This window comes from Amborella trichopoda, chromosome 9 (genome assembly GCF_054954075.1).
Source record: "Amborella trichopoda isolate Santa Cruz 75 chromosome 9, AtrichopodaSantaCruz75HAP2 v2.0, whole genome shotgun sequence".
Classification (NCBI taxonomy): domain Eukaryota; kingdom Viridiplantae; phylum Streptophyta; class Magnoliopsida; order Amborellales; family Amborellaceae; genus Amborella; species Amborella trichopoda.
The window spans coordinates 39574652-39589199 of NC_142344.1; positions in this window are offsets into that span (position 1 = coordinate 39574652).

Here is a 14548-nt window from a genome sequence, read left to right on the forward strand (position 1 = left end):
CCACCGAGAAAATACTTCCCGCCTTCTGCTCATTGCTGGCGTTGGTAAAAGCCAACGGAAATCCCCTAAAGCTTCCTTGCGACCCTGCAGATTTCCATTCTCCCTGGTTTCCCACTTCAACAGTTCACCAAAGTTCACCAAAATTCCGCTAAGTTTCTGGTGAATTTAATGCCACCCCATCTCCTTCTCCTCCAACAACCTGAGAGCTGACAAAGCCCTCTGAACTCTCTGTGACCTTCCCTTCAGCAGCAGAATGATCGGAGGAGCACTGTAACTCTAGCAGGGCACCTCTAAAAACCTGCTAAGGCCCCAATAAGCCATGTTCCTTGCTCAGAAAGCCCCGACACTTCTCGGAAAGGTTTGCAATAATGCTACGAAGCTTCGAACCTGCTGAAGCTCACCAGAAAAATCCCTCAAGAAGTGTCCTTGCAAGTTTTGGCTAGGAAGTGCTCGCTGAAAAACCCTCCCTAGAAAGCTTTGTCTCTCTCTCTCTATCTAAAAATATTTCAGTTGTTTTTACCCTTTGATAAAACAGTAAACTGGGGTTTCTCCCCTTTTATACCCTGTAATACCAAGAACTACCCCCAAAAAACTCAGAATACCCGAGACGGGTCAAGCCCGAGACCTGAAGAATCATCGTCGCTCACCTCGTCAAGACTTGCGTCGCGTGCCCCATCAAGACTTTTACCAAGCTCCTCGACCAGAGCCTATCGCCGCACATCTCCTCTAGAGGTTATCATGGCGCGTCATGTTCAGGGGTCATCGTCGAGCGCATCTCATCCAAGGATCATCGTCTAGCGCGTCTCATCTAGAGATCACCGCTGCATGAAACGTCGAGGCCTACTGCTGTGTGCTTCACCAAGGGACCTAATGCATCACCTAGGCTTACTGATGCACAGCCATGGTTCGCATTGTATGATCTTAAACTGTACTGGTCCGCATTGTATGACCAAACTGCAGAGCCATGGTCCGCATTACATGACCCCAAACTGCACATCCATGGTCCGCATTTCATGACCTAAAACTGCACAACCATGGTTCGCATTGCATGACCTTAAACTGCACAGCCATGGTCCACATTGCATGACCTTAAACTGCACAGCCAAGGTCCGCATTGCATGACCTTAAACTGCACAGCCAAGGTCCGCATTGCATGCCCTTAAACTACACAGGCATGGTCCACATTGCATGGCCTTAAACTACACAGTCATGGTCTACATTGCATGACCTTAAACTACACATCCATGACACGCATTGCATGACCTTAAACTGCATAGCCATGGTCCTCATCGCATGACCTTAAACTGCACAGCCATAGTCCGCATTGCATGACCTTAAACTGCACAGTCGCGGTCTGCATTGCACGACCCTAAATTGCATAGTTGTGGTCCAAACTATACGAACCTAAACTGTAGCGGAGGTTTAGTTGCATGACCTTAAGCTGCATTGTCTTGGTTGTATGACCTAAAACTGCATAACCACGGTCTTAGCTATATGATCTTAAGACATAGTGCGCGTCCTGACCTCATGACATTAAACTGCTTTGCCCTGGTCTAAGAGGCGTGACCTTAAAACATGCCCATTAGGCGCACATACCCTTTACGTGCATCTCCATGCACGACTTCCTTAGCCGACCCATTTGTGTGCGCGTACCCTCTTCTTCTCCCCAATGAGCCTACTCAGCTGCACACCCCTTTCACATGCCTCTCGTGCACATTCCCCCTAACCGTCCCATTTGTGTGCGCATTCACTCTTCTTCTCGTCAGCGAGCCTACTTAGGCATACATGCCTTTTACATGTATCTCCAGGCACATCCTCCCTAGCCGACCTATTCATGTTCACAGTCCCCCTTCACCGTCTTTCATCATCCCCCCGTGACTCTTATCCATGCTTGCCAGATGGGAAGCCATCTTTGCCGCCATATTCGACCTCATCTAGTGGGTTGCCACCTTTCAACTACCATTCAATCATATCTCCACAGGCAACTTCATGTCGTCCTCCCAAGTGAGTCAAAGTCATCACCAGACTCACTTTGTGGCCTCTACAGAATGCAATTCCTTACTGTTACAGTCTAACTATATGACCCTAAACTGTAGTGCACATCCTGGCCGCATGATGTTAAAAGGCTTTGCATAGGTCTCGGAGGCACAACCCTAATACTCGCCTCCTCAAAAAGAAAGGGCATGGTGTACACCTGGGCAGGGAACCCCATGAGTAAAAATGACGAAAGGACATGGTCATGAAACTATGAGTAACAAAGTTCCATGGAAAAAGAAACCCAGCCATAGTGAAAAATCCAAGGGGGCACTGTGAGCAAAAATGGATGAAAAGGGTGGACATGACCACAGGTCATGAGTAAAAGAGCCTAGAAATAACGAAATTTGGTGAAAACCATCTTCATGACGCCACTTCTTTTGTTCAAGTGAAAACCTACGAAAGGGTGCGTGGGCTAATAAGATGAGTTGATGCACGACTACCGCCCTAGTCGGCATTCAATTTCCAAACGGTCACATTGCTACTAAGGTTTGCCTAAAATCCTCAAAAGCTGGCATCCAGTCGTAGGCCAGATGGCTCGTCAGGGAGTGAGAGCCCCATAAGATCTCTCTAGTTTCCATGGCTCCTCAGGGAGTGAGAGCCCCACAAGATCTCCCTAGTTTCCATGGCTCATTAAGGCGTGAGAGCCCCACAATATCTCCCTAGTTTCCACGGCTCGTCAAGGAGTGAGAGCCCCACAAGATCTCCCTAGTTTCCATAGCTCTTCAGGGAGTGAGAGCCTCATAAGATCTCCTCAGTTTCATGGCTCATCAGGGAGTGAGAGCCACATAAGATCTCCCCGGTTTCAAGGCTCATCAAGGAGTGAGAGCAGCATATGATCTCCTCAGTTCAACAACAACAAGAGTCCTTGAAGGTGAAGATGATGACCAAAAGATCCCTCTGAAACTGCTAAGAGCCATCGCGAAGGTAAGAAAGTGATGAAGCCAGGGTCTAACCTGCCGTAGGCTTCAGGGTAATCTTCGCCAAACCCCCTAGCCTACATGGGATCAGACTTTCAGGTTGGGTCAAAAGTCTCCCGATTGGACCCCTCTATACAGGACCTACAGGAGATACCTTGAGAATCAAAATAAAACCTGGTGTAGCAGCATACAACACCGAGCAAAGGTTCATAGCATGTGGCCTTTAAAAGAGGCCTGGTTCTGTACAAGGAGGTCCTGACAATGGCCTCATGCTCTAGAACCACAGATAATCTCTTGAGGGTGCAGACTCTACAAAGATCCCTCAAACTTCTTTAATGATTGAATTTTTGAAGCACAACAATCGGTGGGGCATGCTGTTGGAAGGTATTTTTCATCAACATGGGGCCCCTGCTCAATAAAGGCCTAGCAAGTAGTGAAAATTTGGACAGTCTTAAAACAGCCCCAAAACTGACCAAGATTTTCATGAGGTCTCTCAAGAGTCTACTGCCAAGTTTATTCATATTCCGACAGGTCGAAGGTAGTGCAGACTGAGAAACAGGTCCAGCTGAATCTGCCTCTAGCACCCAGAAATGGACCCCTATAACTAAAGCCACATTTTCATCATCTCAAATTGCTTTGGACGACCATCATTGGATCCGACATGATTGAAAACCCCCAAGGGTCAAGATTCAGCTTAAACGGACATTCTAGGAAGAAGTTATAGGCGAAAGAGTGAAACAGGAGAAGCCGCATGCTATTCCTGTGTGGCCACCCAGCAACACTACACCAATGAAGGGATAGTCACGACCAATGATTTTTGATGCTCATATCTCACTCGTCCTAAGTCAGATCATGCTCAAATTCGGTGAGCATGTTCTTCTAATCAAGACAAGCGATTCGATATGCGGCACACCCTGTGACGATAGTCGAGCATGACGAAAAGCTAGAGAGAAATTGCTGATCCGTGAAGAAAAATGTAGGAAATTGAGCAGCATCTTGCCTCGCTCGAGTGGCCAAATCACGTCATTCGAGAGCCCGATCGACGCGTGACTAATTCCATTACGGGCGTAAGGTCTCAAAGCATCTCTGACCCGAACCCCATACATGATTAAGAGTCAGATTCTGCACACAAAGCCGACGAATAGATTGCAAATTCCGTTGCCGGAATCCTTGATTCTGGCCAAAAGTCTAAATTCGAAAATCTTCGTTAGGCCACGGAATCGAGCTACGTTTGGTGCCCCATGATCGTAGTGGCATGCTCAGTGTGATTCAGCAAAGAAAACAAAGAAAAAAGTTAAGGAACGAACACATTATCTATCCAAAGTTTCAAGATCTACTCAAATTTCAAGTCACATGATCGTGCACCAAAAACACATCCACGGCTCGAAGTTGGTATCAAATCGATCACCATGCCGAGCCCTAGAAGAAAACGATCATCTTACGTTCAACCAGGCAACAGAATGACCCCGGATCAGCCATGCAAGATCATGCACGTCCTAGGGGAACAAAAGGACTGTTTTAAAATTCCACAACTTGTTAGGAAGGGACAAATATGTTATTTTACACCCTATTTTCTAATTTATTTTAATTAAATTTAATCTTAATTTCCAGCAATTAGGGTTACTTTTGATCATCCGCCCATGTTTGGGGCATACTTTTATATATACATACCATCATTGTACACAGAAAAGAAGAAGAGGCTGAGGCATACACACACATAAGAGAGAGTTTTCACTTAACACAAGTTTCTCTTTCTGACCATTGTGGTGTCACGTTTGAGAGAGAGAGTGAGGTGAGAGAAACTATTGGTCGGTACCCTTGAGGTTGAGGTAAACCTTCTCTCTCTTTTTGTTTTTTTCTTTTCTTCTTCTCTCTCTCTTCTCCCCTCTCTTCTCCCCCTTCTTCGTCTGAGTTCCTTGCAGAGGTCATGCATGACAGTGGCAGTGCCATGCATGCCTCTCCCTCGGCTTCACAGGTTGTGCATGGCAATGGCAGCACCATGCACGAGTCCCCCTCCCCTTCTATTCGTATGTCTCTTTCTTCCAGTGAGGTCTATAGACGTAGCTTTGACGTCTCGACGAAGAGCCTAGACGGCGAAGCTTGTTGCCACCCGCAGGGGTCTTCCTCTACTACGCGTCTAGCTGAGATGACGATACCTATCACCGCCCGCTAGGGGCTTTAGCAACAACTATCTCCATCCGTGAGCCTCCTCCACGCAATCGGCACCCTCCGCCATTCTTCCTGCGTCTTGTGTCGATCACTGTGCGACCTAGGAGAAGCAATCATCGCGTGCCTCGTCAAGAGGTGGTACTATCCACAAGGGATGCACCGTCTCCTTGAATTGCCCACCGTGATGCCCATTGACGTCCGGACTTCCCTTTTCTCTTTACCATCTCGTTCTTTCCTCTCCACCTCTTTCTCTTCTCACTTGACTAAGGGTAAACCTAGCTTATCACAAACATGCCGACCTCAGTTTTGATTAGTAATACTGTCGTGCTGGTCCGGAGAAACATGCCCGTCTTATTACCACTCCGAGTCGATAATTTCCAGTTGTCATGCTAGTCTCACCCCAACGTCAAGCTCTCTCCTCTTTTCTATCTTTCACTGAACCTTGCACTTCATCGCCTCCTCAGGTGAACGTGCATTCCCCTAAGACAAGGGTGGGTCCCTTCGACCCACTTGTCTTATAAATTAACCATAGAAGTGTTGTGCTGAAAAAAAAGAGGATTGCAGGTCAAGGAAAGTGATTTCGAACCAGCTCAAGCAGATGGGGGTTTTCTTCGTGATATAAGAGGGTGCCCACATGAGCCAGCCCGAGTAAGTCCCAAACTTACCAAAAATTCTTCTCTCATTGGTTGGTATACCTGCCCTTGCCCTCAAGTAAGGTTCCGAGAGAGCGATCTCAAATCTCGCGTTCATCAGAAACACGAGACATGTGCTGCCAGATCACTTAGATCCGGAGGGCGAGATTGAGGCACCTAACCAAGAATGAGTACAATTCAATTATCATAATAAGAAATAATGCATAAGCCATCAGTCACTTCATCTTTAGCTGAAAAGAAACATCTACAAAGCACATAATGCACGTAGTAGAAATTAGAGTGGCTTACTCCTGAAGTAGAAGCCCCATTGATCAGCCCAATCCAATCTTGAAGCTCGAAACTTCTACCCTCATTCAGGAGGGAAGACAATGACAAGTGGGTAACCCACTTCGTACTGTCCTCACACACACACATCCCCAACCCGCTTTGAGGCTTTCGATAGGCGGTGGCCATGCAAGGCACGACCCTCTCCTTATGCCCTTCTGGTGGGAGGTCATTACACTACCATTGGGTGTCCCAATGTATAGTGCCCATAACATTTGGGGGGTGTGACCCTCCTTATTACTCTGTTTTACCCACCAACCCCATTCATATCATTAGGGTCGGGGCATAGTCAGTAATTGTCGATATAACAGCATCCAAGTACCAAAGGGTGTCCCATTGCGTAGTGGTCAGTGTCACAGTATATCACAATATTACAGTATAATAGTACCCATTATCAATGGGTATCCAAATTGTGTAGTGGTTAGTATCACAGTGGCTCATAGTATCAGTATCACAATATAAAACAGTGTGATAGTACCCACTATCAATTGGCATCCCATTGCGTAGTGGTACGTAGCACAGTGGCTCATAGTATCTTTATCACAATATAAAATAGTATAACAGTATGTACGCAAGAACAAGCTTTAAGTTCACGTATATTTTACTATTCCTCGTCAAGCTATTCAGAAGCAATCACAGTATCATAGGTGTGCATATACGACATTTCAAGACAGTTGACTTCATCTCCTTTGCTCAGATTAATCATTACACCACTTGTATAATTCATGCACAATTTGGGGATATATTATTCATTTCATTAGTGGTATACATATATACACACCAAGGCATGGTATCCGATTCACGAGAAATCCCAATTGAGTCTCAATAACTTAAAACAGACCTGTCAATCGTTATTCAATGAAAATTTTTAGTCACTTGATTAATCAAAAGCGTAGTACGAAAAAGAGGTTCAGTTCCGATTTTTTGTAATTTCTCACAAGGACGTACTGTCATAAACAGTGCACCAACCACTACTACATAATCACTTTCCCTTACTCATTTTATGCTTGTACTATTTTTTTTCATGCCTCAACAAGTTTAGATGCAATGGTGGGTTGATCCACTTACCTAGTGTGCAATGGTGCCTCCAAACCTCTCTTTCACAGTCCACTTCAAGCTTCTTACAGTGATTCTTCAATGGAGTAACATTGGGATCTAAGTGTTGTGCTTTAGAGAGAGTGTGAGAGTGAATGACGTGTGAGAGAGAGAGGGACTTAAGTACGATTCTTGTTGGAGGTGGCAGCCCAAGGATTGACAAGTGGTAAGCCCCACACATGCGAAGGACAAGTGGTGATTGTGACAGCATGCATTTGAAAGATGGTAATAATTATCATGCACGGCTATTTGAAGACATTTTTTATCACCTTGCGTCCTCGATGCGGAATAAAAAAGAGATGTCGGTCAATAAAGCTTGAATTACAGTGGAATTCTTGAAAGTCTCAGAATTTCCCCAAAACAAATGAAAATGTTCATAAGGACTTCTAAAGGCCACCTGTCAAGTTTCATAGCAATCTGACATGTCTAAGGCAGTGCAGACAAAGAAACAATTTCAGAAAAATCAGTATCTAGCACGCTGAAAAGGAACCCGTAACTAGAAATATATTATCGATGCATCATATTGCTGTGAGACTACCACCATTAGATCTGGCATGGTCAAAAATCCCTGTGGGTCAAGTTTCATCTTAATCGGGGGCTCCATGACAAAGTTATGGGTAAAAGACCGAAAAAGGGCAGGCCGCACACTATTCTCGTGTGCCCTCCCTACACCAAATGACCATTAATGGTGGCCATTTTTACAGTCTCGGATAGTGAATTTTGGGAGGCATATCTCACTTGTCCCGAGTTAGATCACGCTCAAATTTTGTGAGTCTGTTCGTCTCGTCAAGACGAGCGTTTTGATATGTGGCGCGCCCCATGAAGACTCCCGAGCAGGGAGAAAAGCTAGAGAGAAGTTGATGATTCGTGAAAGAAGTTACAGGAAATTCAGCAGCGACACGTCCCACTCGAGCTACCATATCACAGGCGCTCGCGCATCAAATTGACACGAGACCAGTTCTGTTGCACTTGTAAGGTTTGGAGCTACCATTGGTCCACATCCTGTACGTGATGAACGATCGGATTTCACGTGCAAAGCCATAAATTTGCCGCAAATTTTAGCCACTGAAATTCAGATTCCGGGCAAAAACCCAAGACTACAAAATCTTCGTTCGGACACAAAATCAAGTTACGTTTTTTGCCATGCGATCGTGACGGCTTGCTCAATGTAATATAATGAAAAAATCATGAAGAAACATCAAGAAACGAGCACAATATCGATCCAAAATTTTCAAGATTCATCCAAATTTCAAGTCACATGATCATGGCTTAAAACACGATCCGTGGCTCGAAGTTGGTATCAAATCAATCACCATGACGAGCCCTACAAGACAGCAATCATCGTTTCGTCAAACGGGCACCAGAGTAACTCGAGATCTTCCATGGAAGATTACACAAGTTCTAGGGCAGCAGCATGAACTATTTTGTAATTCCATGTATTGTTAGCTAGGGGCAAAACAGTCATTTTGTACCCATTTTTAGATTTTATTTTAATTCAATTAAATTGTAATTATCATCAATTGGGATAGTTTTTAGGCATCCACCCATGTTTAGGGCCCAATTCTATAAATACATGCTAAACCTAAATGTAAAAAGGATCCTCTCATACTTTCAATTGATCAATAAAGTTGAAGTTTTTTACATTGAGTTGGATAAGCACGTCTTGGAGAGAGAGAGAGAGAGAGGAGAGAGAAGAATTAAGCCGATACCTCTCTTCCTCAAGGTAATTCTCTCTTCCTATCTTCTCTCTCCTCCTTTTTCTCTCTCTACTCTTTCTCTTCTTTGGTTTCTTTTCTCTCTACTTCTTCCTCTCTCTTTTCTTTCTTCTTCTTTTTCTCTGCTTCTCTCTCTTCTTCTCTGAGGACATGCACGGCGGTAGCAGAGCCGTGCATGCCTCTCTCTTCCTTGTCTTTCTCTCTTCTCTCTCTTCTTCTTTTTCTTCTTCTCCTTCTTTATTTATTCTCTCTTTGCTCTATCTTTCTCTCTGCTTCTCTCTGTCTGAGCGTGCATGGCGATGGCAGTGCCATGCATGAACTTCTCTCTCTATTTTTTTTTCTCTCTCTAACATACACGGTGGCGGCAACATTGTGAGTGTTTCCTTCTTCCTCTCTCCTTCTTTCTCCTTCTTTCTCCTCTAGCTCTTTCCTAATCTCTTTCCTTCTCTTTTCTTCTTTCTTCTCTGACCTTTTCTTAACCTCTCTCCTCACTTTCCTTTTCTGTCGCTTCGTTCTTTTCGTATCTCACTATTCACTTTCCTTCTTTCTCTACTTTCCTTTCTTCTTTCTCTTCCCTAAACTCTCTTTCTTCCTCTCTGTCATTTTTTCTCTCACCCTATTATTTCTTTTCTCTCTCCTCTCTAGTCATGCACGGCGATACCCATCACCAGGCATGACATTCTCACTCTTCCCTCATCGTCTGAAGACATGCACAGTGAGTCGGGTCTTCACCCGAGTCGCAAGCTTCCCCATGTTGTGCACGACGATGCTCATCACCACGCATGACATTCCTTTCCTCATTCTTTGATAAGGACACCGAACCGAGCCTTTTCTTGAGTTGCGGGGCGGGTCGGGTCGTGTTTGAGTCCCTTACGACACGAGTGGCGATGCCTAGCGTCACGCGTGTCTTTTCCTTTCTCATTCTTGTCTCTCTCTCTTGACATGGGTGGCGGAACCCAGAGCTGTCCATATTCTTTCTCTCTCCTCTTTCCTCTGTCATGAATGACAGAAACCCATCACCATCCATATTTTCTTCTTCTCACTCTCCATTCATGGATGCTAGAGGCTCATCATCGTCCATATTTCCTTCTCTCTCCTCTATCATGGATGATGAAAGCCCATCACCGTCTAAGCTTCCTTCTTCCTTCTCTCTCCTCTGTCATGGATGACAGAAGCCCATCGTTGTCCATGCTTCCTTCTCTCTTCTTTTTCTCTCACCTTTCTCCTTTCTCTCCCTTCTCGTCTCTCACTCACTTCTTCTCTCTCTCTCTCCCTTCCTTCTGTCTCTCGATTCTTTTCTCTTATCCCTTCTCTCGCTTTTCTCTTTTCTCTTCTTTCTCTCCACATTCCTCTCTTCTCTTTTCCTCTCTCTTCTTCTCTTCTCTTTTCCTCTCTCTTCTTCTCTTGTCTTTCCTTTCTTCTATCTCTTGTCATTCTTTTCTTCTCCTTTCCTTCTCTTTTCTCCTATCTCTTTTCTTCTTTATCTCTTTTACTCCCTGCTTTTCTTTTCTCTCCTCTTTCTCTTTCTTTTTTTTTTCTTCCTTCCTCATTTGACCAAGGGACAAGTCTAGCACTGTCACAGTGGTCTCGTTGTCGAGCAGTATTGCCGCCGTGTCTGTCTAAGTTACTGTGACCGTCTTGCTGCCACGTTGAATTCGTCGTTGTGCCAGGCTGGTAAGTGTTGGTGTTTTTTCGTCAAGTAGTATTGATGCCATGCCAGTCTGCATTACTGTGCCCATCTTGCTACCACATCAGGTCAATCATCATGCCATTCTAGTCACTGTGCTAGGCCAACCACCCAGTCAAATGTCTCTTTCTTTTCTTCTCTTCTCTCTTCTTCTTTCTCCCAACCCTCATCTCAGCATTTCTTCTCTTTTCTCCTCTGAATGTGCATGCCTTTGTGCATGCACCCAAAGACAAGGTGGGGTCTCTTGGCACACTTGTCTTGTAAAATTAACCATGTGTGTGTGATCATAGAAACAGGAGAATACAGGCCAAGGGAGGCTATTCCGTACCAGTTGTACGACTAGGGGGCTTTTTGATGCGATCTAAGCGGGTGTCCACACGAGCCAGCCCGAGTGAGTCATGGATCCAGGTGAGGTGTGCTCTACCTCACAACAAATTCCTCTCTCATTGGTTGGTATATCTACCTTGGTTCTTGAGCAAGGTTCCCGAGAGAGCGATCTCAAGTCCCAGGTTCCCTTTGAAACCCGAGGCACGTGTAATCGAATCATCCAAATCCGAGGGCGAGATCGAGTAACTAACCAGCTTGGCAACTCCACTGGGGACTTACTACCCCTTCGTCGGATTATAAATGTTCGAAAAATTTCTCCTTTGTTTTTTTTTTTTTTTGGCACACACAACAGTGTTTTTGGGTTCCTTAACCCATTCATCAAGATCAAGGATTTTCTCATCCCCTCATTCGCGAGCTTCCCCCAGGAGCAAGTTCCTCAAACTTTGTTCTCAACTTTTCTTTTGAGTAACGAAGCAGTGTCTAACTCCCAAGTCTTAACCTGGATAGGCATGAGGAGGGACTTAAAGGTCCCTAACTCCCCATCTCCATGATCTGGTGGAACCCCCACTAAGGCACTCTACATCGGTACCACATTTACTACCACTCACAGCATGCACCCTGTTACCAGCGGGCCTCCACCTCACGCACACACACTAAAACTCGTGGGTCATCCACTCGAGTCACACCTCAGGGTAGCTCTTGTGCTGCCTCGAGTAAGCATTCAGGATCAAGCCTCCTTGGGCCGAAACCTGTACGCATGCATATGCATCTCACCACTCGGGGCAGCACTGTTGCTGCACCAACTCGAGTACACAGAAGGCGACCCCCTCGTCCTCCCTCTTAGCACACACTAGTGCACCCTATAAGGGGCAGACCCTCAGTTATTCCCTTACAGCCACTTGCTCACAGTTCTAGGCCTCCTAAGGCCAGACCACCTATTCGAGCTCGGGCTGACCCCCAAGTCACCAAGAATGCTACTTTAAGGGGCGTACACACGCCACCTTCTCAGGCCACTACTTTCTTCTGAGCTAAACATCATCGAGAGTCGGTCCCCTCTTCCTCTCCCAACGGATATCTCAAGACCTAGTACTTGAAGATTTTCCCTAAGAGTACCATTCTCAGCCAGCCCTGTCAAGCCGGTTATTCCTCTGGAGACCATAATGGAGTTCAGGGAAAAGGCCTGATCATTGAGGAAGTTCTACAACTTCCAAGGTAGCAGCCCAAGCTGGCCCATGTCCATGTGTCACGACCCCGCTCCCGACCACAGTACCTTACACGGCGACAAGCGATCGACGTGGGTTCGTGATCCCAATGTAACATCTGTCACTCATGCAAGAGTGGACTCAACGCCTTTAATTTCGGTAATCGAGCAAACCATGAAAATAACTACAAACAATATAAAAGCTTAGCAAACCCATTTATCCAAAGGATATTACATTACATTCCTCTTCAAAATTCTACAATAAAGTTCGAGGCACTAAGCCCGTGATTACAGAGTTTACATAAGACAATTACAAATAGGGCTAAGAGCCTGGCTACATACAAGCATTAACACCTTCTCAAGGTGGCTTCTTTGGCCTCCCAACTGCAAACCATACTCCCGACTCTAGACCTGTTGCTCTCAGTCTACAGGGAGGGGAAAGAAAAATAGTGGAATGAGCTCGAAAGCCTAGTAAGAAGGTCTAGCGTTATGCATCTATAGAAATTCTATTCATGTGGGATAACAATTCAACCCATCAATATGAAGTCATAGTTTAGCATATAGCAATATCATGTCAAGACAACGAATATGAACATTTCATTTAAACAACAGTTAGCATTAAATCATTGTGATTATGAGCATTCAATCAGTGCAATCATTAACGTTCCGTCCGTGCAATCATAAAACATTCCTTATTCTGAAATTCTACCATTGCCCACTCACTCCTTAAGCTACCTACCAATCCCATTGCTTAAGACCTCTACCATCACACAAGAGGGAGGGTAATGACTGGTTAGGCGCCTCGATCTAGCCCTCCAGATCCCTGGGGAATCGGGCGGCCCGGGTCTCGAGTTTTGAGGAAGACCCGAGACGTTCGTGAGATCACTCTCTCGAGAACCTCATTAAAAAACGAGGGCTGGCATTACCAATTGGTGAGAGAGGAATTTAAAAGGTGGATTGGGGACTTACTCGGGCGGACTCACATGGGTGCCCTCTTAGATCACGAAGAAAGCCCCTCAATAATGAAACTGGTTCGGAATCGCCTCCCTTGGCTCGTATTCTTCTTATTTTCTGCTTTCTGCAATCACACACATATATGGCAAAGGTTATGGGACAAGTGAGTCAGATCTCACGCTTTTCCTCTTTGATGAGCATACACAAACATGCACATTCAAGAAGAAGAAAGAAAGACGGGGGGAGAGAAGAATTCGACCAAGCAAGAAGGTCAGGTAGTGACTAGACTGGTGAATAATTGATATAACGTGGTGGTGAAATGGTCTTGGTAACTAAGACCGGCTCACAGGATCTCTACTTGATGTTGTTGCCGATATCGACTAGCTAGGCACGATGGTTAGTCTATCGTGGCAGCAAAGCGGGCCAAGCAAACCTTGCCCAACAACATTATGGCTAGACGACAAGACTGCCATGAGATGCTAACCTCAATCCCTCTTAGTCGAATGAGAGAGCAGCAGAGGAATGGGTAAAGAGAGGAAGGGGATAGACAGAAGGAGAGAGAAGAAGGAAGAGGAGATATAGTCGGTGCTAGACATCACCGACTGTTTCAGGGGATAGGGGAGAGAGGAGGCAGTCAACGATTAGCCTCACTGACTGTGTTAGATTAGAAGAGAGGAAGGGAGCCATTTGATGCTTAGTCTCGCCAACTGATAGAAGAAAAGAGGGAAAACCAGTTGGCACTAGGCCTTGCCGACTGATAGAAGAAGAGGGAGAAGACCCACCCAGTGCTAGGCCTCTTCGACTGGTAGAGAGATAAAAGACAATCGACGCTAGTCCTTACCGACTGGTAGGAGAAGAGAGAGGAGGCGAACTACCACTAAGTCATGTCGACTGGTAGAGAGAAAAAAGACAACTGGTGCTAGGTCTCGATGATTAATAGACGAAGAGAGAGTAGACCAACCGCACTAGGTCTCGTCGACTGATAGAAGAAGAGAGAGGAGACCAACCTCGTCGAATGATAGATAAATAAAGAGAAAGCCTACCGATGCTAGGTCTCACCAAATCACAGAAGAAGAGAGAGAAAGCCAACCGGTGCTAGGTCTCGTCAGTTGACAGAAGATGAGAGAGAAGGCCAACCGACGCAAGGTCTTACCAGTTGATAGGGAGAGAAGAGAGAGATAGAGAGAGAAAGAGAGAGAAAGTTACCTATAGAAAGGCTCCAGCCCTTTTCTTCTATCTTCTCTCTCTGTCAAAAAAGTACTCACAGGCTCAATCAAGGAATCAAAATTTTATTTAATCTTCAAAGAATTTACTCAAGACCGAGAGGTTGGGTGGGGGGGTTTGCATGTCGGTCTTTTACAATGACATAGTGCCTGTTTATAAAGAGTTGTGCCCAAACATGGGCGGATTTATAAAAATAAAACCTAATTGCTAAAAATTAAGATTTAATTGAATAAAAAAAAATTTAA